Below are 27,580 nucleotides of genomic sequence, written 5' to 3'. Positions count from 1 at the left end.
TTGATGATCTCTATACGCAGTAATTTAATCACAATACTGTATGATACATTGATCTGAAATTATATTAATATCAATTTTCAATCACTCAGTATATCTACTCTGAATAATTCAATTCAATTCCCTCTCATTATCTTGGTTCATTTTACTTGCAGCAGTATAAATTTAATTCGAAATATTAATTCTTCATTTCCAGTACTATTTGCACACTCAATAATTAAATAATGGTGAAGGGAATTTTCCTCATATTTATCAGTGCTCTGTTGCTGTTATTGATTACAATTCCTCATCTCCAAGCAACTACAAAATTATTGGTATTCGTATCATACACAATGATTTCGCACTTTATCTTATGAGAGTAAACTCTGTGATAAATTATTATTCCACGTATTTAATAAATGAATCAAAATCACGACCTAATTATTGATTCCCAATAATTTTGGAAACTATGTCACTTGCAAGTATTGTTGTTCTGAAATAACATACTAAATTAAACTTATTTTAGGTCAATGGTAAGGTTTATCATATTAGTCAGAACTATTTCTAACCCACCATGTACTGTGTGTTATTTTGAATCATTCCTGGTTAATTGGATGGTTGGTCTATTAATCAAAACATCGAAGCGGTCACTTTGTCCCACTAGCAATAATATTACTGTTTACCGAGAAGGCTTACTGTGGATAGGCATAAAATAAATGTTTACCTCAAGTTGGTGCTCTGGTTCTGTAGCCAAACCCATATTATGCCTACAGCAAATCCTAAATAATAGATCTGGTTAATACCAGATCATTCATCAACAATCTTGAATATTCCTGAGTAAAATACAAAAATAGTTTGAAATTGTATAGGTTTTCTGTATATTCCATATCTAAGATGCTTTCAACTTCAGATTCTTCAGCTACAGTACTATGATGTTTATAGCTACCATAGTATAGAAGTATGTTATAGAATAAAAGTTTGAGGTTCAGATTGTACTCTGCACTCTCTCAACTGGTTGCAGAAGTTGGAAGAGTTCACGAAACAAAAATTGAAATAGCGCGATACGATGAAAAGCAGAGGAAACCGAGATTTTTTTTCTGTTTGACCCGATTTGTAGTTAGTTCTGGAGAAAGAAAATTGAAAAAGAACTTTTCCATCTCTTGCAATCGGAAAAGGAAACTAGAAGTGCGGAAGTGAAGAGAAAGTTTAGAAAAAAATTGGAGGGAGTGACTTTGTGAGCGTTATTCTTTTCTATCCCAAACTTCACTCGGGGAAAGTTTGAACTTTGTTGTTGTTGTTTTTGGAAGTACTAAGCTTTGGTCTGCTATAGCTTATTAGTTGTGAGCTGCCTTTGGCTGAACTTTGGCTTCTCATTGCATCCTGAAACTTTGGGCGTGTTTCAAAATATTTGCTGACCGCAAAAATCTATCCGGCGCTGGGGAACTTTGGCGGCTGCCGCTTCGTTTATGGAGCAAGTTGTGCCATCTAATCAGGGGGGAAGGATGTTCAGATACCTTCATCCCGTGCGCCAATCGATGTGGTCTAGTCGACCGTCCAACTTTGCTAATCGAAGCCATCATGGCCAATGAAGGCCAACCTTGACCAAGTGTCATTCAAAGTTGGTACTTGCAACTTCATTAAGCTACGCACTTGCTATGTGCTATTGATGTGTTGATACTTGATACTGAACTATGTGATAATCTGGTTGGTATACGTGTGGTAGAACTCTTCATAGTAGGATAGTCTTCATAGTGGCAACCTAGAGCTTGTTGGGAGACTGCAAGCAAGCGAGATGTTTGATAGCTGAAACTGAAGCTCGATTTCTGGCAGCGTCTGATTTTAGATAGTTTGGAGATTATGAGATGTTCATTTGATGCTTGACTAGGGACATCTAATTGGAAAAAGGTACAGTAATAGATGATATTGCAAATTAGATCTTAGGGGTACCTTAATTTGAATTAAATGACGAATCATTCAAGATGTAATTTCCTATCTTAAAAACTATATGATCTCATCTACTTTTATCACTGTCCAAAGCATCTAAACAACAAAAATATAACTAAACTGCCATAAATCAAACAAAGCTATACGAGCTATTCGTTCCAATTCCAATCCAGCGATTATATTCATTTTTAGAACGGAAGGAAGGGTGGCGAGGAATGGTTGGGAAAAGTGGAATTGCTTTATAAATCTGCTACAAACATTTTTGTATTCATTTAAATTCTAATATTCAGGCCTGTATGCAGTAGGCCCTATCTCATCGAATGGTGATAAAAATGTTTTAACGTTAAGCAAAGTACTAGAGAAGGTGAAAGTAACAGTGAACAAAATATTATAACAAAGGGAAGGAAGAATTATGCTGCCAAAGAACATTGATTATAACTCAGATAGGCTTGTTATAGGAATTGTTGCAGGCTGGATTACTTCATCCCTATGCGTTCTAACCAGTTCCAGATATGAGGGTGTGATAGCAAATGAAATTATTAATTATTATAATAACTTCTAAACTTTTTGTGCTAGATGTTGTGACGTAGCTCGCAGAAAAACTAGTTTCACAGTATAGCCGTTATTTAGTGTCTTTATCTAGTAGTGTTGAACATAACCATGCCACTTATAAGGTATAAATTTATCCGAGATCTTGATAAAAGATATACGAGTGCATAGAATAAATGGAGAGTGTGAGTTGTGAGAGAGTTTGATTTAAAAGAATGGGCACACTCATAATATTTATGAAAGAGCGTGCATAATTTGCTGTAATGTATAGCTCTGTATATCTGTGGTTATTGGAGAAATATATAGGTGGTCAGTACATATAAGTAGTAGTAGTAGTATCACGCTACTCTGAAAATAATGTAATAAATAATGGTTGAGACACGCCCACTCTACCATACTCACGGTACGGTAGCCAGCCAGTTTGCACTCAACTACTTTACTTACCTACAATACTCACTTTCTATTCGCTGTTATGATTAATTTGATCGATGTAACCAAGTTCTATAATATTGTCTTCAAACACCTGGAAACGGACATTGGTGCTGGAATAATTCTAACAGCAAATATGTTTCAATTTTTAATTGTGTGATTCATAGTTGAATAGCCTTTTGTCATATTTGTCATAGCATTTTGTTTTTTATTGAAGTTTATAAGTTTAAAATTTAGATTTAAGTTTAGTCATTGGTCGTTTTATACGTTAGAAGTATGATAAGCAAAACCATTTTATTGGTTTGAAGGTAGTAGAGAAATACTTACATTACTAAAATTTGTACGGCATTTACCTTTATAGCTTTATGGGAAAAATAGGATTTTTATTCTGAATTGGAACACATAATTGGGTCAATAAAATTTACTTTAGATCTTGATTCTATCAGAGATGAAGTCTAGTTTGTATTAGTTTCCTTTCTCTATGATTCTATACACGTTAGTCACCTCAACTAAAAGTTGTTATACAATAACTTTTTGTCTATTGTCTGAACTGAAAAAAGTTTATCTCATGTTCTCTTTTAGTAGGCCTAAGTGAAAATATAATATAATTGATAATGTCAATTTATCATACACACACTATTATCACTAGAATGTTGCGAAATAAAATTAATATTACTGTAATGTATTATTTTTTATTGTCCTTGCCAAATCTCTAATCCAATAAACTTTGCCGCTCAACAAGTAGTATGCATCCTCGGTAGTATAGTGGTCAGTATCCCCGCCTGTCACGCGGGAGACCGGGGTTCGATTCCCCGCCGGGGAGGATTTTTTTGCAATTTTATTCATGTGCAAATTCTAGAATAAATTTCATTCACCTAAAAATCATATTAATATAGAACAAAGAGAGGCATTCCCATTGTATATTATCAATTCTTGAGAATTTTATTTTATGAAATGGAAAAAACTTACTTTTTGCGAATCATCAGCACATGAGAAATATTAATTCATAATTTATTGTTTTTAGTTGCAGCTTTGCTTCTGGTAGTAAAACTGATCAGGCTTCTCATTTCAATTGTTACTTGGATATAATATTATGAAATATTGATAGAAGAAGATCTTGGCAAGAATTCAGATAAAATTGTAGATTGTTTATTATTAATTTATAGAGAATAACTTTATCATACACACACTATAATCACTATGATGTTGCGAAATAAAATTATTACTATCAAGGCTTAAAAAATAATAATTTCTGTTTTCTAACATAAAGTTTTTAATTTATTTTCAGGTAAGAAGAGATTGCAATTCAAAATATTCCTTCAAGAGTTCCTGAAGATAAGATGCTCGTGGGTAAGATAGCTTCTCATTAGAGAATTATCAATTTATATATCTAGAATTCCTGCAACTAACAAGGCGTGATGCTAATAACTCTTATCAAATCATCATCATCATCTTCACTTCAGGGATTAGGTTTATTAATGAACCTGTTCCGGTACCCATCTCTTTCTTGGTCTCCCTACATCTCTTTTTCCTGTAGGTCTATAGTTTTGGACTACAACGGAAATTCTTCCAGTTGGCATTCTATCCAAATGACTGCACCAGTTGCGTCTATTCTGAATAATTCTTTCATGCAGAGGAGCAACCAATAAAACCTGTCTTATATCAGTATTTCTGATTCTATCAACTCTAGTGCAGCCAAATACACTCCTTAGAAACCTCAATTCGACTGTTCATTCTACGTGTGTGAATCCAATTCTCACTTCCATATAGGAGAGTCGGAACTGCAATGGTATTATAGAACTTAATTCTGGTTTCTTGTCTTGCTTTTGAGGTTTCTATGTATAGTGACACATATTTTCTGAAACTTTGAAATTTTATTGTATACATCAATATCTGTATCATATGAAATAATGATTTCATTTATCAGAAAAATTCATAATACAATAATTTGTAATAATACAACAATACACCAAATAATAAGAATTGAAAATTAATATTAATGAATCCTTCTGATTAAATTACAAACAAGCAAAGCTTCAAAGCTTGACCGCCTATGGGAGTATTTACAAAAATAAAAAAAATCACTTTGATAACAGTACACTGCCAATACAAAAAAATAATAATAAAAATAAAAGATGACACATTCACTTGATTTTTCCACTACCAGCTATATATATTATATATGTATAAAAATGACATCCAATCACAACATAACAATAATATTCATGAATTATAACAATTTTACACTATTTGTTCAAAATTCACCATATTGGAAACCATCAATGTCATTAGAAATCCAAAGCTAAAAACTATTAATACAGTTATATTATACATACTATCTAAATCTTCTTCACTCAGATTTAACAGGAAAGTCTTCAAATTACGCTTGAACAGCTGTGGTGAGCCACTATGCACAATGGATGAAGGCAGTTTATTATAGAATTTTCCTTCTAAGAATAGAAACGATTTTCTAAAAAAGTTGAATTTGGTCTTGGCACTCTTACCTATCATTATGTTACATCATTACCAAGATAGTTGAAATTTTTCACTTGTTCTATTAATTTTCCGTTCAATTCTATTTTGGTTCTAATTGGATATTTTCCTTTGAATGCCATTGATTTGGTTTTTATAACTGATATTCTCAAATTGTAATTTTCAGCAACTCTGCCCAACATGAAAACTGATTTTTGTAAGGAATCTTCATTTCTCTCAATTATCACTAAGTCATCTGCATACATAATTGAATACACAAAACTATGGGTTGAGAGCTGTATACCTGAGTCCACTAAAGTTTTCCATGTGCGTAACATGTCGTCAACATAAATATTAAATAAAGTCGGCGATATACAACAACCTTGTCTAACCCCTTTGTTTATGCCAATGGCATCAGTCAAACCCCCCTTTACTTGCAGACGAATTGTAGTATCCATGTAGAGGCTCTGTAGAGATTGAATGATATGTTTGGGATATCCTCTTGATTCAAGAATTGACCATAATATGCCGCGATTAAGTGAATCTCTTATCAAATCACTAAAGAAAATATATGTATGTCCACATAGGCTTATGAAATATTTGATATCCGATGCATAATACTGTAGTAAAAAATCATGAATTTCAGTATTTACTATCGATTATTTATTGATAGTAGGCTAAGTAGCTTGTAGGAGGCAATTGGATGTTTGAAATTTCAACAATATTACAAAGGAGCTTGTCTTTATGAACTTTTCGATTTCATGTTGAAAGGTTATTGTAAACTCGGCATAGTTTCTCTAATCTCTGGGACAAAGCTATTGCTAAGGATGGGGTATTATATTGGGCGCTGCAAAAACAGCATGCCATTTCGTGACTGAGCGCTGTAAAGACGGAATCTTTGCGTTTTTTGATAGATCCCCTCTCCACCATTCTTACCCTGAAAAGCCCCATGCCGAAGAATTTACTTCCTTTCCGATAAGTCTTGACGTTTGCCCAGTTGGTTGGGGCAAATAGTGAAGGGAAGTCTGTGATTTTCAAATTCCTTTGCATCCATAATCCATAATACGCCACGAAGGTCAATCGGGTTTTTGTCCACCTTCATGCTGCATCCGTGTTTCACATGAGTTCGTGTTTCAAACTCGGTATGACCAATATAAGTATTTTTAAAATACTGCCTAGTTCGGTTATTAAAGCCAATGAAACATTGAGATTGAAGCTAATAAAAATCTCAATAAAATATATGAAGTAGGCCTAATAATAACAGTATATATCGCTTGTTTATCTGATTTCAGCTTTTGAATATTGAGGCTCACTAGTAACTTGAATTGTTGTAAGATGTAAGAGTATTTGTTTAATTATCATAGAATTATCTTGCAATAATCTCATTATTCTAAATCTACAACACGAAATAGTTGTTTGTAATTCATCAACCTCCCAAACAAAACAGCTAACAGTAATTTTGAATTTGATACTGTAATGAAACTATAATTCACAAATTAAGTTATCTAAAAGTATAAAAAGTATAGAGGTAAAAAAAACTTCAAATATACACCGGATTGCAGGATTACATCATCAAATTCAGTGCAAATATGTCAGTATGTCCATACTATTACAGAGAAACGAAACCTCGATTTCGTTCATAAAATTTATTTATTTATAAATTGTTACATACAATTATCATTCTCAACTATGAATGATTGGGAAAGGAACAACAGGCTTAAAGCCCAAAACTGTTCCTTTCTCAAATTTAGATTGAAATTGTCCAAAAATATGTTATGTTTACACTTCATAAGTTTTGTCCAATTTTGAGTCCAGAATATTTATAGGAATAAGTAAATCAAACGATTTAGTTCATATCTGAAACTATCATTGTATAAATTAGCTAAGCTATACGTGAAGTATGTTTACTCTGTTGTATAAAAGGACAACAATATCGCATACTTATTGCTATATCGAGAAAATTAGTTTATGTAAGCCTGTCGGTTGCAGGAAACAATTCTATCCAGTTGCATTATCATTATGATGGGAATATTATTTTAGCCTAAAACTAAATGTCGGTAAAGACCTCTGATCTGTCATGCAGTTGAAAGTATTCTGGGTTGATCGAGAGTAAGCCTGCATGTTTACAATAGAGTGTACATGGTTGATGCATTTGAGAGAGCTAATTTCGGCTTGCAGTAGGCGGCCTACCTACTCGTACATCAGATCTGTCGCTGTCATTGTTGGAGGCTAACATCCAACGTGACGTCATGCCTACAGATGGAATTGCAAACTCATGAATGTTTCCTGCTGTCACGGTGTTGGAGCTCACCAAAATAGTTCGATCACAGACTGACGGCAGTTATTCATTTGACCCAATGAAATCTCGGTTCGTGTTGTCGAAATATGCGCGTTTGTACTGCGCTCGTGTGCAGGGGTCACTCAAGATTATGTCAGTGTCGGAATAAATTCCATAGTTTTTTGTTGCTCCATTGGTGAGGTTAGGTTTTTAGAAGATAAAAGATTTTGGAAGAATCAAATAATTCAAGATAGGCCCACCTTTAAATGATTAATTTTAATGTTTTTTTCTACAGCTAGCAAAAGACAACTTTCAAAAAAGTAAATATTTGTTTTTGACACTAATTTGGTTTTTGTTCAATTAATTATTGAGATTATAAGACACTGACTCGATTCGATTCTGAGCCAAGTGACAGTGAGGTAATTTATTTATTTACAAAGGCAACTCTCCAAAAGGAATTTTAAGCCCAGGGGATGAATGATAATACATTACAAACGTTTCTATTTGTGATAATTTCATGAATGGATCAATAGAGAAGTGATGTATAGCTGAATGAAACTTGAGAATGAGTGGCTTATATGAAATGAGAGAGGAATGAAACCTGAATTACCTGTTAAATCTATACTAAGAACCTACTTGTTACTTATGATTATCTTGTCAAAATTAATGTTATTCATACTCTATATATTTATACTTTATTAACAGGATTAAATAGCCTACTTAGTTTTATACAGATGGAAATTACTGAGATATTTCAATTATCCAAATGCTAATGAATTAATTATTATTATTAAACGAAAATCCAAATTAAATGCTGTAATTCACCCGAAGAAACCTGCTACTGCAAATATTGACAGCAGGGTAAACAGCTAGCTGATGGAAATTCGATGAGCGCTAATGGAGGTACTGGGTTCGTTTCCCGGGCTGACAAATAATAATTTCTGAATAGTAGCGCTCATCGAATTTCCATGTAGCTGTTTACCCGGTTGTCAATATTTGCAGTAGCAGAAGTCTTCAGGGTGAATTACAGCATTTAATTTGGATCTTCGTTTAATAATAATAATATTAGTTTTAGGATTTCAGTTCACTTATATCCGATGAAAAGTTTTGCACATCCTCAGTCATTTCATTTGTAAATATGTTTCTGGGATGAGGGGAGTAATAAAATCTATGCTATTCTATTAATAATTTGTTGAACGGTTATGCCAATAATAAAATCAAAGTTCTTTCAGAAAGTATTCACGCGAAAACGTTCAAGAAAACGTGGCAAAGGAAAACGCAAATCTTTAATATGACATTCACATTCTACTTGAATAATAAGGGTTTGAAACTGAACGAATCACTTCTTATCCAAATAAGTACTATGAAAATAATTTCCTTCAGCATTACCACTGTAACGTTTTGTTTTACTACAGTAAATGACTTGAAGTAACCGAAAGCGTTGATTCAATGGTCAAGAAGATGAGGTTTACGTATTCAAATAATTGATGGAGTTGACATTCCATGTTCAATGTCACAGTCATTAATTAGATTAAAATTTTCATCATAGTATAGTATGTATAGTATTCTCAAGTTTTTTTTTGCTGTGAGCCTGTGCGTTTTTTTTTTGTATAATAGGTACAGGTATCATTAGCATTATTAAATTTTTAGCATTGTAATTTCTTCGTTAGCATTATCAATTGTATATTAATTAATTCATATACTGACCTGAATTGATAGAGAATAAATAAACTGCGACTCACTGCCAACACACAAGGAATCTTATGTTGGCAGTGCCAAGTATTACAGTCATGTTATTGATGCACTTAAGTTACAATCAATGTTATTTATATTGTATTCTAAAAATATGTATTTGTAATTTTTGGCAATAAATTCAATTCAATGCTGTATTTGTTGATCGGTGTTTTAGTACAAATTCTTAGTGCTTACTTGGAAACAAAATTGTACGAGTAACTTGATAATATTTTCCCTTATTCAGTTATATATTTTCCCTGAATCCCTTATTCAGTACGACGCAACGTTTGAAAGTTTGTTTTGAAAGGAGAATGCCGAATGGAATGAACGCCTATAAACTGAATGAAACTATTTCTAGTAGTTGGTCCATGGAGCAATGCTAATTTGAGAGGCAGCCACTGCCAGAACAAACATTCGAAAACTCGGCTGTTAAATGGGCTGTCGATGTTCAATCGCTTTCCTGTCTTGAAATCCACTCACAAACAAGTCAGCCAGTCAGCCGCCATTCTCAGCCGCTCATTCTGTGAGTTTTTTTTGTAAGTTAACAAGTTGACGAAATGAGGCACTCAAGACAGATATCTGCTCAGCATCACTCAGCAAATGCCGGAAGGAATGAAGAATTCGGGAAAGATTTATTTGGAAGTTTCAGGCATGTTTTTGATGACGTCATAAGTTTCTCTAAATGAGTTGTTTGTTGATCTTTGTAAAGGGTCGGTTTTTTTAACTTTCAGGTACCGTATCAAATATCTGGAAGAAGTGGAAAATAGAAACAAAAATATTTCTCCAATTCAAGTTCAAAAATTATCAATATAACTCTCAATAGTTGTAAAATATGTTGAATGTCTACATACAGTCATAGGTCGAGAAGGATTATATGAATTTGATTATTATTATCATGCATAGTTAACTACAGTTACAAGTAGTAAAGGATTTTATGATTTAGATGATGGTAATTATTATCATTTGAAAGGAAATTAATATTTTTATATTTCTATGATTGGTTTAGATTATTGAACTCATTTATTAATAATAAATAATTGAAGTGTATAACTGTACAACATGTTCAAAAAACTTTAGTGTATTATTTTAATAATACAGTATAATTTATATATTGGATTGGATGTCTCAACAGCAGCTGATTACTTGCTGATCCATGCTGATGTATATTTATATAGGTTGTGAAGGAAGAGGAAGTTATTCATTTTCATTTCTAAGGAAATTAATCATTACATTCATTCCACCTTTAGTATTACTAACAACAATACCACCATCCCCTTGGTACAGAAATAACTTATAATGCCTCGAGCTGAAATACCATGCAGTGTAATATGTAGTTGAACAAAACAATGCATTCGGTGAATTAGAAAAAAACAAGTATCTCTGAACCCTTATCAATTGAAACGCCAATAGAAGAATGAATGATTTGACTGCAAGCAGTTGGCTAGCCGCCTAGCCCACATAATAGAAGGAATTCAAAATAATAACAACAACGATCTCTTCACTAACCTACAATGCAAGGTTGATTGGATCAGTCACGGTCATCTCTACATCTAATGATAGATAGCTGCTGCTGCTGCTGCTGCTGCTGCTGCTGCTGCTGCTGCTGCTGCTGCTGCTGCTGCTGCTGCTGCTGATGCTGCAGGTCTCACCATGACAAATCAATGGGTCACGCTTTTGGCCATTCAACTTGCGTTTCAAGGACTTTGAGAAAATAATGAAAAATATGTTGAGCTGCTGCCAGTTCAATTTTATTTTATGGTGTGTCACTTATGGGAGTAAAAATGTCATGTACAGATTTTGTCAATCTTTCAAATGTAGTGAACTTTGAATTGGAAAAAATTATCTTGTTTTCTGTCTAATTTAAAAAGTGTTACTCATACTCAAATAAGTGTAATTGTGATGTGAGAGAGTTATCTAATCCCTCAAATTTCAACGTTACTTGAATATAATGAGGCCGATCATGAAGTCCCAACTGCGAATAGGCCTACAAATGTAAAAATTTCCCTCTACATCTTTTCAATTTTATTATATCAAGAATTCAACAGTTTAAGGCTCGGCAGGATAGCCAATGCTCATCAATCTTGAATGAGGACATTTTCTGTTTGACAAAATATGTGAAAATGAGAGGACGCTTATAATCTGAATGACAATATTTTGGAATTCTTGACTAACTGAAATCCAAGCAGCACTAGTACTATGTAGTATCCGGTAGTAGCAGTCATAAAATAATTGAAAAATTCATACATTTGAAACTATTATTCGATTCATTTTGAGTGTTCATAAATTGTGTGTGCTATTCAATAGATCTGATAATCAGCTCATTAAAATATAATAATTCTGCTCTTTGAATTTTATGAGAATGAATTAATAGCTCCCTCACGAAGGAAAAATCACTTAATAACTAAATTTTTTTATTTAAATAATTCGTGTTGATCTGGTTGTCACGGCGTGGATGGTAAAATCAGTGATGAAACAGCGCTATCAACACACAGTGATATACACTGTCATAGAACAATACACATTTTGCTTACATGCATTGTCAATGCTAACTAAATACATGTTGCGGTGACGGTGACTGGTCTAATCTCATCGTCAAAGGCGTTGACATTTTCATCGGGGAATTGCCTGCAGCAATCGAATAAATGAAATTTCCATCTCCAAATGATCATTTGAAACAAACAATGGGTGCCTGTTGACAGGTTAAAAGAAAAGCGTTTTGTTTTTGTAGCGGAAGGTCTTTTTCATTCCGGTAGTGGAATTGGCGAGAAAGGGCCTAGTTGGAAAAACGAGGGTGGGTTTGGTTGGGTTTCCCACGCCATTAAATCCGCGCTCTGTTTACAAACACGAGCTGCTGGCAAAGAGCCAACTAAATCCGGCGTGTACAGAGAATATAAAATGGAGCAGGCGAAGTTTTGGGGGTGAAATGTTGCGTTGGGGGGGGGGCTGAAAGGGGGGTTGTTTAGCTTTTCAAATTGAACGCGTGGAAAGCGGTCGTTGGGAAAATTACACCCTGACCAGCTCAGACTTTCCAGCTCCAATAACAAAGTATATAGTTATAATAATGATCATGTGAGCCTTGTTTGGCCAGGAATCATTCCTGCTGAAATGTGTTGCAGTATGCCTATACGGCTCCTGCGAATTGTTTACTGATGATGTTTTTATACGGATGGCCGGCAGACGGAATTGTAAGTACAGCAGCAGTTGTAGAATGTGTCATCTACAATCTCTATAATAGTGAGCAGCTAAACAAATTAAAAATATAGTAATTTATAACTTATAAGAACTTATATTTTATTGGTGAGAAAAACTACAAGCAAGTACGAGTAAAGTTATTACGGACAAATGTCAATTTACTGCACTAATTTTGAAACAAATTTATAATTTTGTTCCATCAGGTTCAAATCGAAATGCTTTTCGTCAATGTCATCTACAATATTTTATAGTATCATGATTATCTAGTTTTGTATTGCTCAGTCAAGAATTGAATATGTTTTACAACTACTTGTTACATTATTTATCAATACTTGTTCGTGTAACTGTGAATTTGGCAGATTCTACAATTTATAGGTTCAATCATAGTAAGTCGAGGTACTTAGAAGATTGGAGTAGAATAGAAATAGAACTACAAATATATGGATTTGCAATTCGGTATTGATTTATTAGAAAGATGGGGGCGATTCCCGTTCAGATGATCTTTAATGGCCGATGTCGTCACAAGAAACATTTTCGCTCATGTAGCGATGACTGTGCCCCACTTCTTGTCCACAATTTGCCTGGATAATATCGTTCTATTTTGCTCGTCTGCAACATTAGTTGAGTGGGCCGCTGCTGCTATTAAATCTGATAAGCGGTGCACGTTCGTACTGTGGCACATTAATTCTATTTGCGAAAGATCGCTTGCCAACATGGGCATGTCTTCTCTTCAATATGGGCCACACGTAGTCTTCTCTGCTCTGCTATTCTCCCCTCTCTCTTCCATGTACACCCCCCTCCCCCATTATTACCATTGTAATCCCTCGATTCAACCAGATGGCCTTGTTCCCAGTTTCGTGTTGAATTTTTGTTCATTGTCCATTCATTTTGCTAAATGTTAGTTTTTTGCGTGTAAATTATTGCATTGATAGATTTTAGATTTCTTTATGTTGTTTAAGGTTTAAGCTGAATTAAAATTGATTTGAAAAGTATTTTATGATACATGTCCTACTCAAAATGAGTGAAATAGAAATATGTTTATATTTGGGTGGTCACACTTTTCCAACTGGTAAAAAAACCATCCCAACAGGTTCTTATTAAGGCTTTTCAAAAATGTAATTAACTGTTGCTGCCTGTTTAATAATTCACTGTAGAAGCCCTTATTAATAGATAATGACAGTAAAAATTTAATATATATTTCGTTTTTGATGAGGAGCAGAGCATTACTGTCCATCAATCGTTTTTCGGGATGAGCATTTCTTTGTTTCATTTATTTCAATATGGCTCTCATCGTCAAAGTGCTGGTGCCGTGATGCTGAAAAAATTAGAGAAGATTCGGTAATCAACTGGCTACAAAGTAACAAAAGGTGGTGGGACAGAAAGAGAAAGAGACTTGTCAGGTCGTAAAAAGAATTCAAAGAAAAAAGCGGAAGAAATAATGATATCTGAACGTGTTAGTTTAGCCAGAGATAAAAGGCGGGCGACTCGCGTGCGTGAGTAATAATGGAAGTGGTGGAAGAGTTATAGGCGGAAAAATAAGAAGAGAGTAAAAAAGTAAGAGGAGATCACCAAGTAGAAGAAAAAGAATAACTGGAGCCGTCGTATCTATGAGTCACTGTTGTGACGTCGGTAGGGGGTGGTGGAAAGGAAATGAGAAAAAGAAAAATATAATTGCCAGGTAAGCTGTTGTAGGGAGCGAGAAGAAAGGAAAATTGCAATAATGTGGGTGTGAAAGAGAAAGAGATTGTGAATGGTGGAGACGATAAAGCGGGAGAATAAAGTGCAACAACATTCTTTACTTTCCCCTTCCCCTCTCTGTTGGTTGTATGTCTTTTCCGGAGTACCTTTGCAGCTCCTCCCAGCTCCCACTCACAGTCACAGTATGCCATTATCCGGGAAAAGGGGGTCGTTGCTATAGCAACCACTCCTCTCCTCATCCGCGGTGATCCTCTGCTCATCACAACTGGAGAAGGTTGCCCCCGTGCCCCCCTCACCATCTGATCAAAAATCACCCAAGTACCCCTCTCCGCGAATGGGGTTTTTCTATCATTTTATTTTGTAATCAAACTGAAGAGTTTAATGTTCCGCACCAACGCGAAATAGACGTTGGGCTATTTTCGTATTTCGTGCATCCCTCGCTTTCAAACCCTAACCACCCCCCTCCCAACCATCAACACTGCACGAACCGATTCCCCCTCGGTATCTGGACAGCATGCTATTCCAATAAATTTACGAATTCAACTCTGAGACAGATAGAGAGAGATAGATGCCTGAGTAAAAGAGTAATCCTCAGTTCGCTGTTTCTTCATGAATGCTCTTTTTTCATTTTTTTTCATCTGCCAACCTTTTACGGCAGGTCAAAAACTTTACTCCCATCTCCTTTTTTCTCCATGCTCACTGACAGCTGATGGTCTTCTCTTTCCTCAACTAAGTTTCTGCTCAAGGATGTTTATATTAGTCTTCCAGTTCTTCTCACTGTTTATTTTCTATAGCCGTTTTCTGTGAGCTGTGAGTGCGTTCCCTGTTTCTAATCATTTAAAAACATTCCACTATTTTTCTTCACTTTTGTGTTTGTGATTTGTTTATAATTGATTGATATGCGTGCCTTGCTGTTAGTTTCTTGTCTTCATTGTACATTCCCATTCAATGTTCTGTTTTTAGCAAGCGCTCAAATTATTCTATAGGAATGCTTGAGTACTTTTGTACACACTTTTCGCTAACTGTTTTATTCATAAGATCTCAATTTTTTCTTGATATTGGTAACTATTATTGCTAGTTTTTTATCTCGCTTTGCACAAAGAATTGAAGGTTTTATTAGAGAGAAACAGGGGTCGAATTTATTTTCGTTTTTAAATTGAATGTTTTGGACTGATTTTTTTGGAATAACTTATGACCTGTGATATAGCCTATTGATGTTGTTAAATTTGTGATTGCTTGTATGTTCTTTGACAATGTCTTTCATTTGTTTGTAATGTTCTGACAATAAACTAATCTTGAATGTTGTGATTGAGCTGCTCGTAATAGGGATGGTATTTCTGATAACCTGCTCTCAAGACTTGCAAAATATCCAATTAGCTAAAGGATAGGATAGTGCTCAAAGCAGACTGGCAATATTATTAAACCTTCATGTCTCCCCCTCCATTCAATTATTCTACAAAATACGTTGCTAAAATTTTGGCTATCCTCAATTTCTCAGCTCAAGTATGTGATGACAATATCAGCTCAAATGGTTTGACTATATAAAGAATTTGGGAAAAAAATTCAACAACAATTCTCAATTAATGAATAGTAATTTTCAACAACAATCAAGAAATAATATTGCCCATTATGCAGGACGATTCCAAAATCCTATACTATTAAACGAGCAATTTCTGTTTATATGTTTGGATGATTATATGTTTGTATTTCACCGGATCTCGAAAACGGCTCTAACGATTCTCACAAAATTCAGAACATAGTGGGTTTATAATATAAAATTCGATTGCACTAGGTCTCATCCCTGGGAAAACTCACTGAAGGACATTAAAAGGATAATCATTATTCATCCTTGGAAAAACTCGTTGAAGGACATTAAAAGTATAATTATTATTCATCCTTGAAAAACAGTTGATAATAATTATTTCTTCGTCTGTTGGCATAGCCACCTCTAATACAAGGTCGCGGCCTACGATATTGCAACGTCGCAGTGTAGGCCTAGAATCTAATACATGATTGGTGCAAAAGATTTTAAAAAGTACCAGCTGATCTTTTCCACCAATCTTGTATTAGATTCTAGGCCTACACTGCGACGTTGCAATATCGTAGGCCTCAGCCTTGTATTGGAGGTGGCTATGCTGTTGGTGATGGAAGTGAGTGAGCGAGTTCATGTGTGTGGTGGGACTGTGTCAAAATTATGACTCAGCTGTTGAACTTTTGTAATCATTCAATCAGGTACTTAGTGCCGGTTGCAAAAAAGCCGGGCTATTTTCAATCCTGATTAATTCCAGTAGATCCATCTTTTTGAAATGGTTTTTTTTCTGATTTGGTTCACGTGAAATTAATCAGGATTAAAATTTAACCGGCTTTTGTGCAACCGGGCCTTTGTGAGGGAAATTTTTGCATTCCTCTGGGAATTAATCTCAATTTACTGTGATTAGATAGAACATTTCTTTATAAATGTTATTATAATTTATTCTTTCGTAATAATTTTTTTATGCTTTTGTACTCCAGAGCGAAGCTCGGTCACTGATATTATGTTTACAATCAAAGAAGATCTTGTTTTGAATCTGAGGCCCATCTGTCTTGTTTTTTGAAGACCCGTCCACCATCGATTGATAGATTATTCTAAATTTTTTGAAAGGTGTAATGAAGTAAATTGTTAGATACATTGAATTTCTAAATTTAAAAGTAAATTTCTCAACTCAGGAAGTTGTCATTTATAATTATTATGATCTCAATTGGAGCTACCACAAACATTCGACATTCCAATAAAGAATGTAATATTTATTTTTCCTTTCTCTGAATGGAATTCCGTAATCTAAACTTCCATTTTCATCATTGGAACAACGACTGCTGATGAATATTCATAACTAACTCACCAACCCACCAACTTATCTTTCAGAATACGATAACAATTAAAACTATTGAATATTCATTCACATTATTCTCATGTTGTAATTTAATTCAACTCTTTATTCATCTGGCCCACTTGTGGCACGCACGCATTCATTTGATGAAATGATCTGATCTACAAGAATAATAATCTAGATAATCCACGATTACGAGTAGAGTGGATCTGGCTGGCAGTGGCTACTGTTCACTCGACAGAGAAGTCTCGCGGGAAATTTTGTTGGCATGTAGTGGCAGCCCTGCTTGCTACAAAGTGGCAGCTCTGCTTTTCCACGAGAACTGTTCAGGATAGCCCCGAGACCGGTGTATCCTTCCTGTGCTTCGTACCTCAACGAAAACAAGTTTGCAAAGTTTCGGTTCGCCGAACAGTGATATTGATATAAGTTTGTGCTGTAACAATTACTTCTTTACGTTGAAGGAATAATGAAGTCAACGTAGATTTGTTGAAAGCGTACAATAAATTGTTGTAACTCAACTTGTTGAGTAGTATATTTTTGTTTTTGAATTATTGATGTGATGTCATCCTGAGTGATCTATTGTGTTCTCATCAGCTGACAAAAACGTAGACGTGTGGTGATTTGGCTGATAGCGGACTTGGATTAGAATGTTTCGTTCATCTCTCAAATGGGGATGATATCTAACAGGTAAGTCAGTGTTCAACTGACAGAATGCAACAGTGTCGAGTATATATATATAGTATTGTCTAGTTTCACACACTTCAGTGTTACCATATTGATAATAATTTATCATGTTTCTAGACAAAGGCCCGGTTGCACAACAGCCGGTTAAATTTTAACCGCGATTAATTTCACGAGAACCAATCACAGAAGGCTTCTCTGATTGGTTCTCATGGAATTAATCACGGTTAAAATTTAACCGGCTGTTGTGCAACCGGCACAGAGTGACTGAATGAGTAGGTTGATGGCCATTTGTGGTCTTTGAAACTTGGGAATACAGTTTCTAGTAGTCAATTACTTTGGTTATTTATAATCAAATTGCTTGAATAATATTGAATCTTCATTAGAAATGTGAGTTCACTTATACTCTATGTTTGGAATGTTATTGGATAGACTAGACACTAGTATAGAGTAGACTAGATTGAGTGAATTATTATTTCCAGAGCAGTTTCGCTGAGATATGGTTGATGTGAATTTAGTGATTGTAGAGGGTGTGAGGTTTTCATTGATTTTTCTTTTTCTCTGGAAAATCACTGTCGTGCTTGTTACTGTAGCCCTTGTAACAACAGGGCTAATTATTTGAGTATTTATAATGCCCTGTTAGTGGCTTTAGTTGGTAGAAAAATATGTCAATTCAGAGATGATCCAGAAATATGACGATTCAGATCTCTATACTATATGGATTTCACTAGCGTAGACAAGCACTTGTAATGAATGATATATTTATTAAATTTCAATAATTATTATCTTCTTGGCAACCAACTTAATTTTTACCCTCAAGGTCTCTTCACACTTAGCTACGCTACGCTGAAATACGTCATATCTCCCAATATTAAATCCAAGTTACGAATCTGTCCCGTTCAGATCAGCATAGCGTACAGTAGCTTTCAATGTTTGGATGATTAGACTGTTACGTTTTCTGAAGACGTTTTTCATCGTAGCTTAGCTAAGTGTGAAGAGACCCTCAGATCACTTTTCACCTCGCTTCTTTCCTCTACGCACCTCATTAGCTTTACTGCTACCGAACTAACCATTAAAAGACAAATAAATCATCGGCTACATCGAATGTGAGCGAAATGAAGATCTGGCCGTTTGAGAACAATCCATTTACACGAGATGAGTCGCGGTTTCTCGGCAAGCAATTGTTTTAAGGAGAGGGAGTGAGGAGGTTGAAGTTGATGAGGTGTGTCAGACGAGGCGAGGCGAGGCGTGGCCCATTGCCAGGGCCCATTCTACCAAAGCAGCGACAGAAACGTGAGAAAACGATTTGGCATGGCAGCCACAAGTCTGAAGTCTCTCTCGCTCAAGAAATGAACGCGCTTCCCGCTACCAGTCAGCTTCCAACGCCTCAGCTCACAAGATGAGTGGCGAAAATAAAACAGCTCGCTCATCAATTACTGCGCATAACTGGCCTGCCGGCCATTTTGTCAAAAAGGTTCCAGATCCACTTTTATTTTCTTCGTACTGACTCGAACACGCGCGTTGCACTTTTCATCAGCTGATGCTATATCTGAATGCTATCTGCTATATCTGATGCTGATATTCTATATCTGTATTTTACAACTGATACTGCATCTGTACAGTAGCTTACAGTAAGATAAGTAGTATATAATAAGCATAGCAGCTGATGAAATGCGTGTGTTCGTGACGCATACGTCTGTTCGCACCTTTAGTTTTTAATCTCTTGAATTGAATCCCTAAACAATTAACTTAATCAAAATATCAATACCGATACAATATTAATTAGTGTATAACTAACTGACACTACTAACTGTGTAACTATGATGGCCAAATTTTTCCAGAAGTCAAGTAGGATACCTACTTTGGGAAGGAATTTTCTTGTTTGCTGCAGATAGTTAACTCCAAACTGCTTGTTATCTTTTGCCATACGGATGGCCTTATTGATCTATCATATCAACTGATACTGATAACGAGTCAAAATTAGTTTTTTCTCAAGATACCGCTGGTAGGAATCTTTCTGTTTAGATTAGCTATTGGAATGTGATTAGAAAACCATTTGATGTTTTTCGCTTACTGTATTTCAAATCAGTTTTATATTGTTTCATATCATAACAGCTTCTTGAAACTTGAATACAGTAACTCATATAATGTGTCAAAATATATTCCCATTCCTATTCATCATCCATCCCCATAAATAATTTATTGTCGATTCTTAGCATATTATTCATGAAAGTTCTCTCAACGTAAGACAATTGAGAGGAATGAGTAATCATAATTTCTTCAAGCGTCGGTGATAACTCACTGTTTTTTATTTTTAGTTTGTCTCTCAAACCGTGACTTGTTTTCCGGAATTTATGGATTACGCAACAAGAAAAATGGCGATTTGCGATCGTGACTTGAATTGAACAGAGGTGGTTATAGTTGCATTATATTGTATTTTTGTGATGCCGTAGGCGATGTGGTGATAATGTAGCTCTTATAATGGAACGAAGAAAAACTGAACCGGGACAAAGGACAGAAATGGTTTGGTTTCCTTCTTTCTTTTTTCTTCTTCCTACACTTCTTATTCCTGTCTCATTGTTTCTTTCTCTTTTTTGCAATCTTCCTTCTCTTTGTTGGCGTTTCCATGGCGACAACTTACCCCTTCTCTGTCGCACCTACGTTGTCGGTCTTAGTCACGCCAATGGAGCAATTGTGCGTGTTGGTTGGCAATTCTCTTTTTGGTTGCTCTGCCTTGGGCATTTTGCGTGACCTTGTACGCTTCCAGCCCTTGATTATACTGCTCACGAACCTGTAGATAACTAATTGTGGAAAAATTGAAACTCATCCTATAATTATAGCAAATCAACCGTTTGGTTAGAGATAATTTTGTGCTATCAAAACTATTTTATATGATTGGAGTATAATCAAGTCGAAGCTTAACAGTCCTTTATTTTTTTTTAAATTATGTTTCAACTCTATTTATATATATATATATATATATATATATAATATATATATATATATATATTATATATATATATAGCCTACAGGGTGATTCATAATATTATGGTAAAATAATTTGATACGTGATAGTAGAGGTAAAAATAAGAAAAAAGTACTTACAAACATATATCCATAAACTCTTCATTAGCGAGCTATACAGAGTGAACGATTTCGCCCGGAATTCTGTTCCTCTGGTGAAATACACCGATGCTGAATTGTTTGGGGACTAGTTTTTGAAAAACTTATGCTGGATTCATATGGAAAAATATCTGAAAAATTGAATAAAACTAGTCTGGAAGCTGTAGTGTGAGTAGTTTTTGAGAAAAAAGTTGAAATATGCAAAAAATCTAAGTAGAAAAACACAGACTTCTACGTTTGATGTCAAATAACTTTCTTTAATGACCAGTAAACAAATAATTTTTGGCAATAAAAATTGTAGAGAATTTAATTCTGAGAAGAATTATGTAAGCTGTGTAAACTAAATTTGAATAAAATTCATTATGTAGTACATTACACCACAAAAATTTGCTGTTTTATGAGGAGAGAACTAATAACTCATAAGTTGTAGCTGATTGCAAATACAATATTCGGTTTTTATGAAAAGTTTTTTTTTATATGAAAGTAGCATATCTAAATGACATTAAACTTATACCAAAAGACTAGTAGATTATGCCATTAAGCCTGGGAGGAAGCTCGAACAGAATTAGATGATAGCTCCCAGACTAGTTTTATTCATTTTTTCAGATATTTTTCCATATGAATCCAGCATAAGTTTTTCAAAAACTAGTCCCCAAACAATTCAGCATCGGTGTATTTCACCAGAGGAACTGAATTCCGGGCGAAATCGTTCACCCTGTATAGCTCGCTAATGAGGCGTTTATGGATATATGTTTATAAGAACTTTTTTTCTTATTTTTACATCTACTATCACGTATCAAATTAGTTTACCATAATTATGAATCACCCTGTATATATTATCATGATCCACCCTTTTTTGCTCCGGAATATGTAGGCTTTTGTTGACTTGAGAGGATCACAACAGGAGAAGCACATCCACCTTCGCTCAGATAGACTCAGAATTTTCTGTGATCTATGAGGGCGATAGAGGAGGACAGGTTCTTCCGTATGTCATTTATAATTATAATAAATTAAGTTTGATTTGCAAGCTGAAGAACCTGATAGATAACTTATAATATAACAGTTCCATGCAAGGAATTGAAATTTAGAACGACTGATTTTAAACAATAATTGGAATTTTATTAATAAATTAACGCTTGAAAAGATGATGCAAACAAACAGAATTCAAATTCGGAATATTGAAATAAAGTCTTTCTTATTAATACTATTAGCAATTTCTGCATGAAAAGTATTTGAGTTCATGTGATGATTTTTGAACGATCTTTACAATTATTTTTAATAGGTTTTTTTATGAATCGTCGAGATATTTGATAATGCACTATTGATTTAGGCCTTTTTCGCGCACTATTATGGCACTTGTGCCTGATCAGGACTTAATAATATATTATTCACTCACGCGTACGTATGGTGGACCGTCCTGTGAGGCTGCTGGTGGACATCATAATATGGAATTGTAGGCAATACACTCTCAGTAGAACGTTCAAAACAATAGGAACTTTAAATAATAATAATTAGGAACTTTACATTGTGCTACATGAATTATATTTAATTTAATAGGGAGAATTGGCTGCAGGTCTCCTTTCTCCTTGAGATTATCAGTAGCAAGCCTTCTGTTCTCTCTGGTGAGGAAGTTCTTCTTTCAGGAAGAAGAATTTCCACAGCCTAAATAATAAATTGATAATGGGCTAAATAGCCAAATAATGCCAAGTCCGGCAATGTATAACATAGTATTGTAGCCACAAAACATAAAAATAGCAGTAAAACTGCACATGCAAGAAGGGAGAGGAAAGAGCAATGTTTTTAATATAATATTTTTAGAAATATAATATTTTTAGAGAGAATAAATTTCAAATTAATTTGACAGCTCGACTGACTGTTGTTTGGCGGGAGATAAATACACAAACACTCAACCACGTTGACATAAAATAAGAAATATTCAATCAAGGCCTTGAAATCACCTAAAACCAATTTTGTTTAAGTTTTCCTTATCAGTAATGAGATGCAAGCAAGTAGACTAGATAGCATAATTATATATGTGATGCTAGTATCAAAAATTCACATATCTGATAAGCTAACCTAAGTAACAATAAAGACAATGTTATAGGATAAAGAGCAATCTTATGGCTAAATTTAATTGAATTCAGGTACTTTCAATAAATAATACAAAAAAAGTTTTTGGTCTTACTCACATTACTTCTAATTTGTTTTTATTTTCATGATCGTTTCTTCAACTAGCCTCAAATTTTAGGTTAGTTGAAGAGATGACAGTCAGCTGTTCCAGAAAATAACAAAATATTGTTGTGACGTCAGACAAGGCTAGTGAGCGCGAACTATTCAAATGCTCAAATGATTGTAAATGACAGAGGAGCTTGAAATTCTTCTTAAAAAAAACCATTCCGTCACAATATATACCAGAGTTCTTGATTATAAATTCATCAAAAAGACTGAGAGATGACAATATTTTTAAATTTAGATGATTTTAGGTGATGCCTCGACGGCCATATTTTCAGATAATACATCCGAAAAAGGGTTGAATGCAAACACTGTAATATACATTCATATAAATATTTTTTAGAAGCATTTGCTTTCTCCTAATTTCCGTCCTGGGAACTCAAATGTCAGCATTCAGAAAAACAATGATTGGAAAATTGCTGAATTATGGAGGCTGTGTACAGTTTTTTTTACCCAATATGACTGAAGAGACAATAATTCCATCCATTTTCTCATTGATACTGTTACATTGCATCAGCAAAATGAAACAATGCAAATAATAAAGTAATAGAATTTCGTTGGAAAGCATATTGGAAGATTGAAATCTTTGTTGGTCTCCTTCAAAGTTCATCATTATCTAATTTGGTACAATGTGAACATTTTTTGTCCTAATAGGGTTTTAACCCATAAACAAAAACCAAATTTATAGCTTTCATAGCTTACTATGGAAACGTGATACTGTAGTAGGCCTACATTACTATCATCAATTAATTATTTCGGTAATAAATCATTCAGTTTTTTATCAAATAATTGAGTTTACCTTTCCTTTATTCACTTATACTAAGCATTAAAACAAGGATACAACATTAAACCAGCATACTGTATATATCCTTGTATTTATTATCCAGTTCTAACATTTAAATTAAAGCTATAGCAAATTTTTGCATCATCATAACCCATCTGAGAACCGTTCAAAATTCAAAATTCTTTTTTAATTTTGAGATGACAAATTAATATAGCCTGATGTAAAAATTATCTTCGAGACGATAATGCTATTATTTTACAGTTGAAAAGAATAGCCCCAGGTATGGCAAATGATGTGCCAGTATAGGTTTAAATTACGGTAGCCTACTAGGCTATTCATTTTTGACGCAAGAAGCCAATTTCTGAGACTAACCCAAAATAACTCCAAACAAAGTGAATATCTTCCAATAGACTGAACTCCAAGCAATTTATTGATATAAACAACGAAACTTGATTCTTAGTGTAGTTGTTGATAGGCCAAAGTTTTCTCATATTGGAACTGCATTTTATCAAATTTAATCAACTCTGATTTATCAAAGGTATTCAACTGTACAATGATTACAAAGCACAGCACTGAATTATATTTGCTTTGTCGGTTGACAGTGGAACAAGTGAGCCGAGTTTGGCAATGTGGATTTAATGTGTGCTGTTTGTAAGGGTACATTGGACTGTGGCCGGGAAGCCAAACGCCTTCCATTCCGGTCTATTGGAACGGAAATTTCATCTGAGGACGACTATTACTTCCAAAGTTGAGCGTCGATTCAACAAACTAGTTTAATTAACTGCTTATTGGTTATAATCGATTCAACTGTTTTCGATCGTAGTCAAACAAGTTGATTACTCAACTACTTATATTTTAACGTTATTTGGAGGATTTTACTAGCGAAACCGCATTGGATTTAGTCTATTATCATCAGCCAAACCTGTTGATTTCTCGACTTCTGATCTGAATGCACTCTGGCAAAGCAGATTGAAGATCCTTTGTCAAATCCTTATTTGTTCATTTTCTACTTTCATTTTAACTCCAAATCCTTAGTATTTTATCCTTATTAAATAATTCACTTACGGATTCCTTAATTAGTGAGATAAATTGTGAACAGAAAAAAACAATGACCATTAGTTTAGATATTTAAACACGTTAATCAGCCAGTTAATCTCTTGCAAAATACAATCTCTTCCTCTTGAATTTTTAATATATCAATATCACTTGAATCTATCTATAACGACATCATCATAATCCGAATTGTTCTATGATGACTAATGATTAATGTCGCAACTGTTTTATCAACTAGTTGATTTTACAGGTTAGATTCGTAGATATTGTGAACGTCGACAAATGTGACCTAGAATGGCGACGCGACTCGTGTGGCTATTAGCCGATACGACTTGGGCGACAACAATGCTTTGACATTATTCGACCAATGGCGTTGTCGATTTTATTCGATAATTGCGTTTCTTTGTCGCCGCTCTTTGTCAACTGCTACTGCTGCGTTCAGGTTGACTGTGTACAGCTATAGCCATAGCCATCCCATAGCCCAGCTTCTCTAACCTATTTCACATTAGAGACCATCGTGAGTTTCACTTCCAACTGGCAGCATTCCTCATAGATAACAGCAATGTGTCCCATTCGACCAATGCTGACAGCTTCAATTGTATCCCAGAGTAGCAAGCAGCAAAACCTTTGACTGCTGCTTGTTGCATTGCATTGAATTGCATTGCATTGCCTACCTGTGAGCTGATTTGGCATGCTCTCGTTTCAGTTTCATAATTGGGAATGTTCAATATCCTCATTGAAAAAAGTATTCACCCAATCAAATAGAGTTTATTGGTTTAACAAAAGATTGAGCCTTATCATCGCCGATGTGTATTTTGTGAATTGGTCCATAGTTGAACGATTCAACCCTTCCAAACACATCGACCTGACAACAAGCAATGATGTTTACACTGTTGTAAGTTTATTTGATGGGAGTTCTCGACAGCAATCAATTATGGATTTATTGTAGGATTTTTGAATTTGTTTTTCTCAGGATATTTTGTGCCACTTATGAATTCATCAGATACGAGTATTTTTTTATTACTTCGTTTTAATCAGTTATGTAGGGTAGGCCTACATCAATTTCTCGTTTTTATTTCAAATTCTTCATTTATAATCTTACGAAGGCCAAACCAGAGCTAACATTGGAACCCAGTATAGTGTTTGAGTAGTTCTTATTTCAAAAAAATAATTTAATTTTATCCAGTCCAGTATTGTATAGCTATCTTGAAATTCCTTCGTTTTAGCTGAAGAAAGGAATTATCAACTCCCACAAGTTTTCCAATACATTTTTCTCCTGCTCATATGTTTCAATTGAGCACTAGGCCTACTTCTAGCCTTGGTAGACTGCTGCACTTGTTTCTTTTCTTCATTCTACTTTCAATTTTCTTTATCTCAACTACTTTGTAGTCGCAGACTTTTCTTTATAGTTGTTGATTGCTTTTTCCTCCTGCTTGGTTTTTATTCTTGCACTATCCTTTCTTCGTTTGGAGTGTTTGTTCTTTTATGTAACAGTCTTTATTCACTTCTTCTCAATAGAGCTCATTTTCTTTTTGTGGTTGCGGCCTCCATTCGACGTCCTCTTCCATTGTTCAGTCATGAATTGAAGCTGCAAATATAATGTGAAGTCGATCTTGTTGCTTTATCTCTTCCTATAATGAGCACCGGTATTACTTTTACAAGGTTGAAATCAGGCCAGATTATAGTTTACCCATCGAAATGTCAGGCAGCTTTCTAATGAGAAATTTTAAAGCCCTCGGTGAATAGAACCTGTAATAAAATTACAATAATAATACCTAGTAAAAAATTGATGATAGCCAATCCAATAGCATCAACAATATCTTCGAGTTATGAGGGATTTTTCCAGTTTATGAATTTTCATGATATCAAGTAATTCTATGCCTTCAATTTTGTTTTAAAAAATTCTAGATTATCAAAGATATTCAACTATCTCCAGAATTTTGGAATGAAGAACAATAAATTAAATTGTTCAATAACTCATTGCCTAAAACAGTGCCATACACAACTAATATACACGAACTCTGTATTTTTATAGCTCAGTATTTTATATTTATTGTGAGGGTTGTACTAATAAATTGATAGAAATTTTCTAATTGACTCACCTCAGGGCCTCCTTGACATTTCTTTGCTCGAATAGCCAGCTGGGGTGGTAGATACTAGGCTATCGTTGGTGAGCCAGAACGTAACCTTACAATATAATATATAATACTACCAGTTTGAAATGCTTAGACCAGAACACTTGTATCGGATATGCAGCTTATTATTTGCTCAAAGTGATTGAGACAATATTCAATAGGAATATTATGCATCGACAAACAAGTTGGCACAAGAAAATTTGTATTATTAAGTCTCATGTAACGACTTCTTATTTGATAAATCTAACTGCCTGACTTAAAAACTAGTGGCCACTAAATCTATTACTTACCTGCCGTTTGTCAAATTTTTGTTTGAGAGTGAAATTAATTTTTTCGCGTCTATAGTTTGTGTAAATCAAGTTGAGACTTGGCCCTCCATCCGAAGAAATTACAGGGTTGCCAAATCGTGTAAAATTGCAACTTTTTCAAATTT

At 34.5% G+C, this 27,580-nt stretch overlaps 1 protein-coding gene and 1 non-coding gene across 5 annotated transcripts in view; both read left to right on the top strand.

The window, feature by feature from the left end:
* LOC111043754 (lysine-specific demethylase 3A-like) overlaps nucleotides 1-27,580 on the top strand; it is a 307,135-nt gene that overhangs the window by 107,702 nt on the left and 171,853 nt on the right. The window contains exon 1 of one of the 4 annotated variants that reach the window (XM_039426926.1): nucleotides 17,462-17,826. The exons of the other annotated variants lie outside the window; for them this stretch is intronic. The gene's annotated coding sequence lies outside the window, so the exon portion shown is untranslated. Of the gene's footprint in view, nucleotides 1-17,461; nucleotides 17,827-27,580 lie in introns of those variants that run through there. 4 annotated transcript variants of the gene reach the window in all.
* On the top strand, nucleotides 3,650-3,721 carry Trnad-guc. The gene has a single exon. It is a non-coding gene; the product is annotated as a tRNA-Asp (tRNA).

The sequence above is a fragment of the Nilaparvata lugens genome, chromosome 4 (genome assembly GCF_014356525.2).
Source record: "Nilaparvata lugens isolate BPH chromosome 4, ASM1435652v1, whole genome shotgun sequence".
Lineage (NCBI taxonomy): Eukaryota > Metazoa > Arthropoda > Insecta > Hemiptera > Delphacidae > Nilaparvata > Nilaparvata lugens.
The sequence above is the reverse complement of the archived record's forward strand: the minus strand, read 5'-3'. Positions and strand labels throughout refer to the sequence as shown.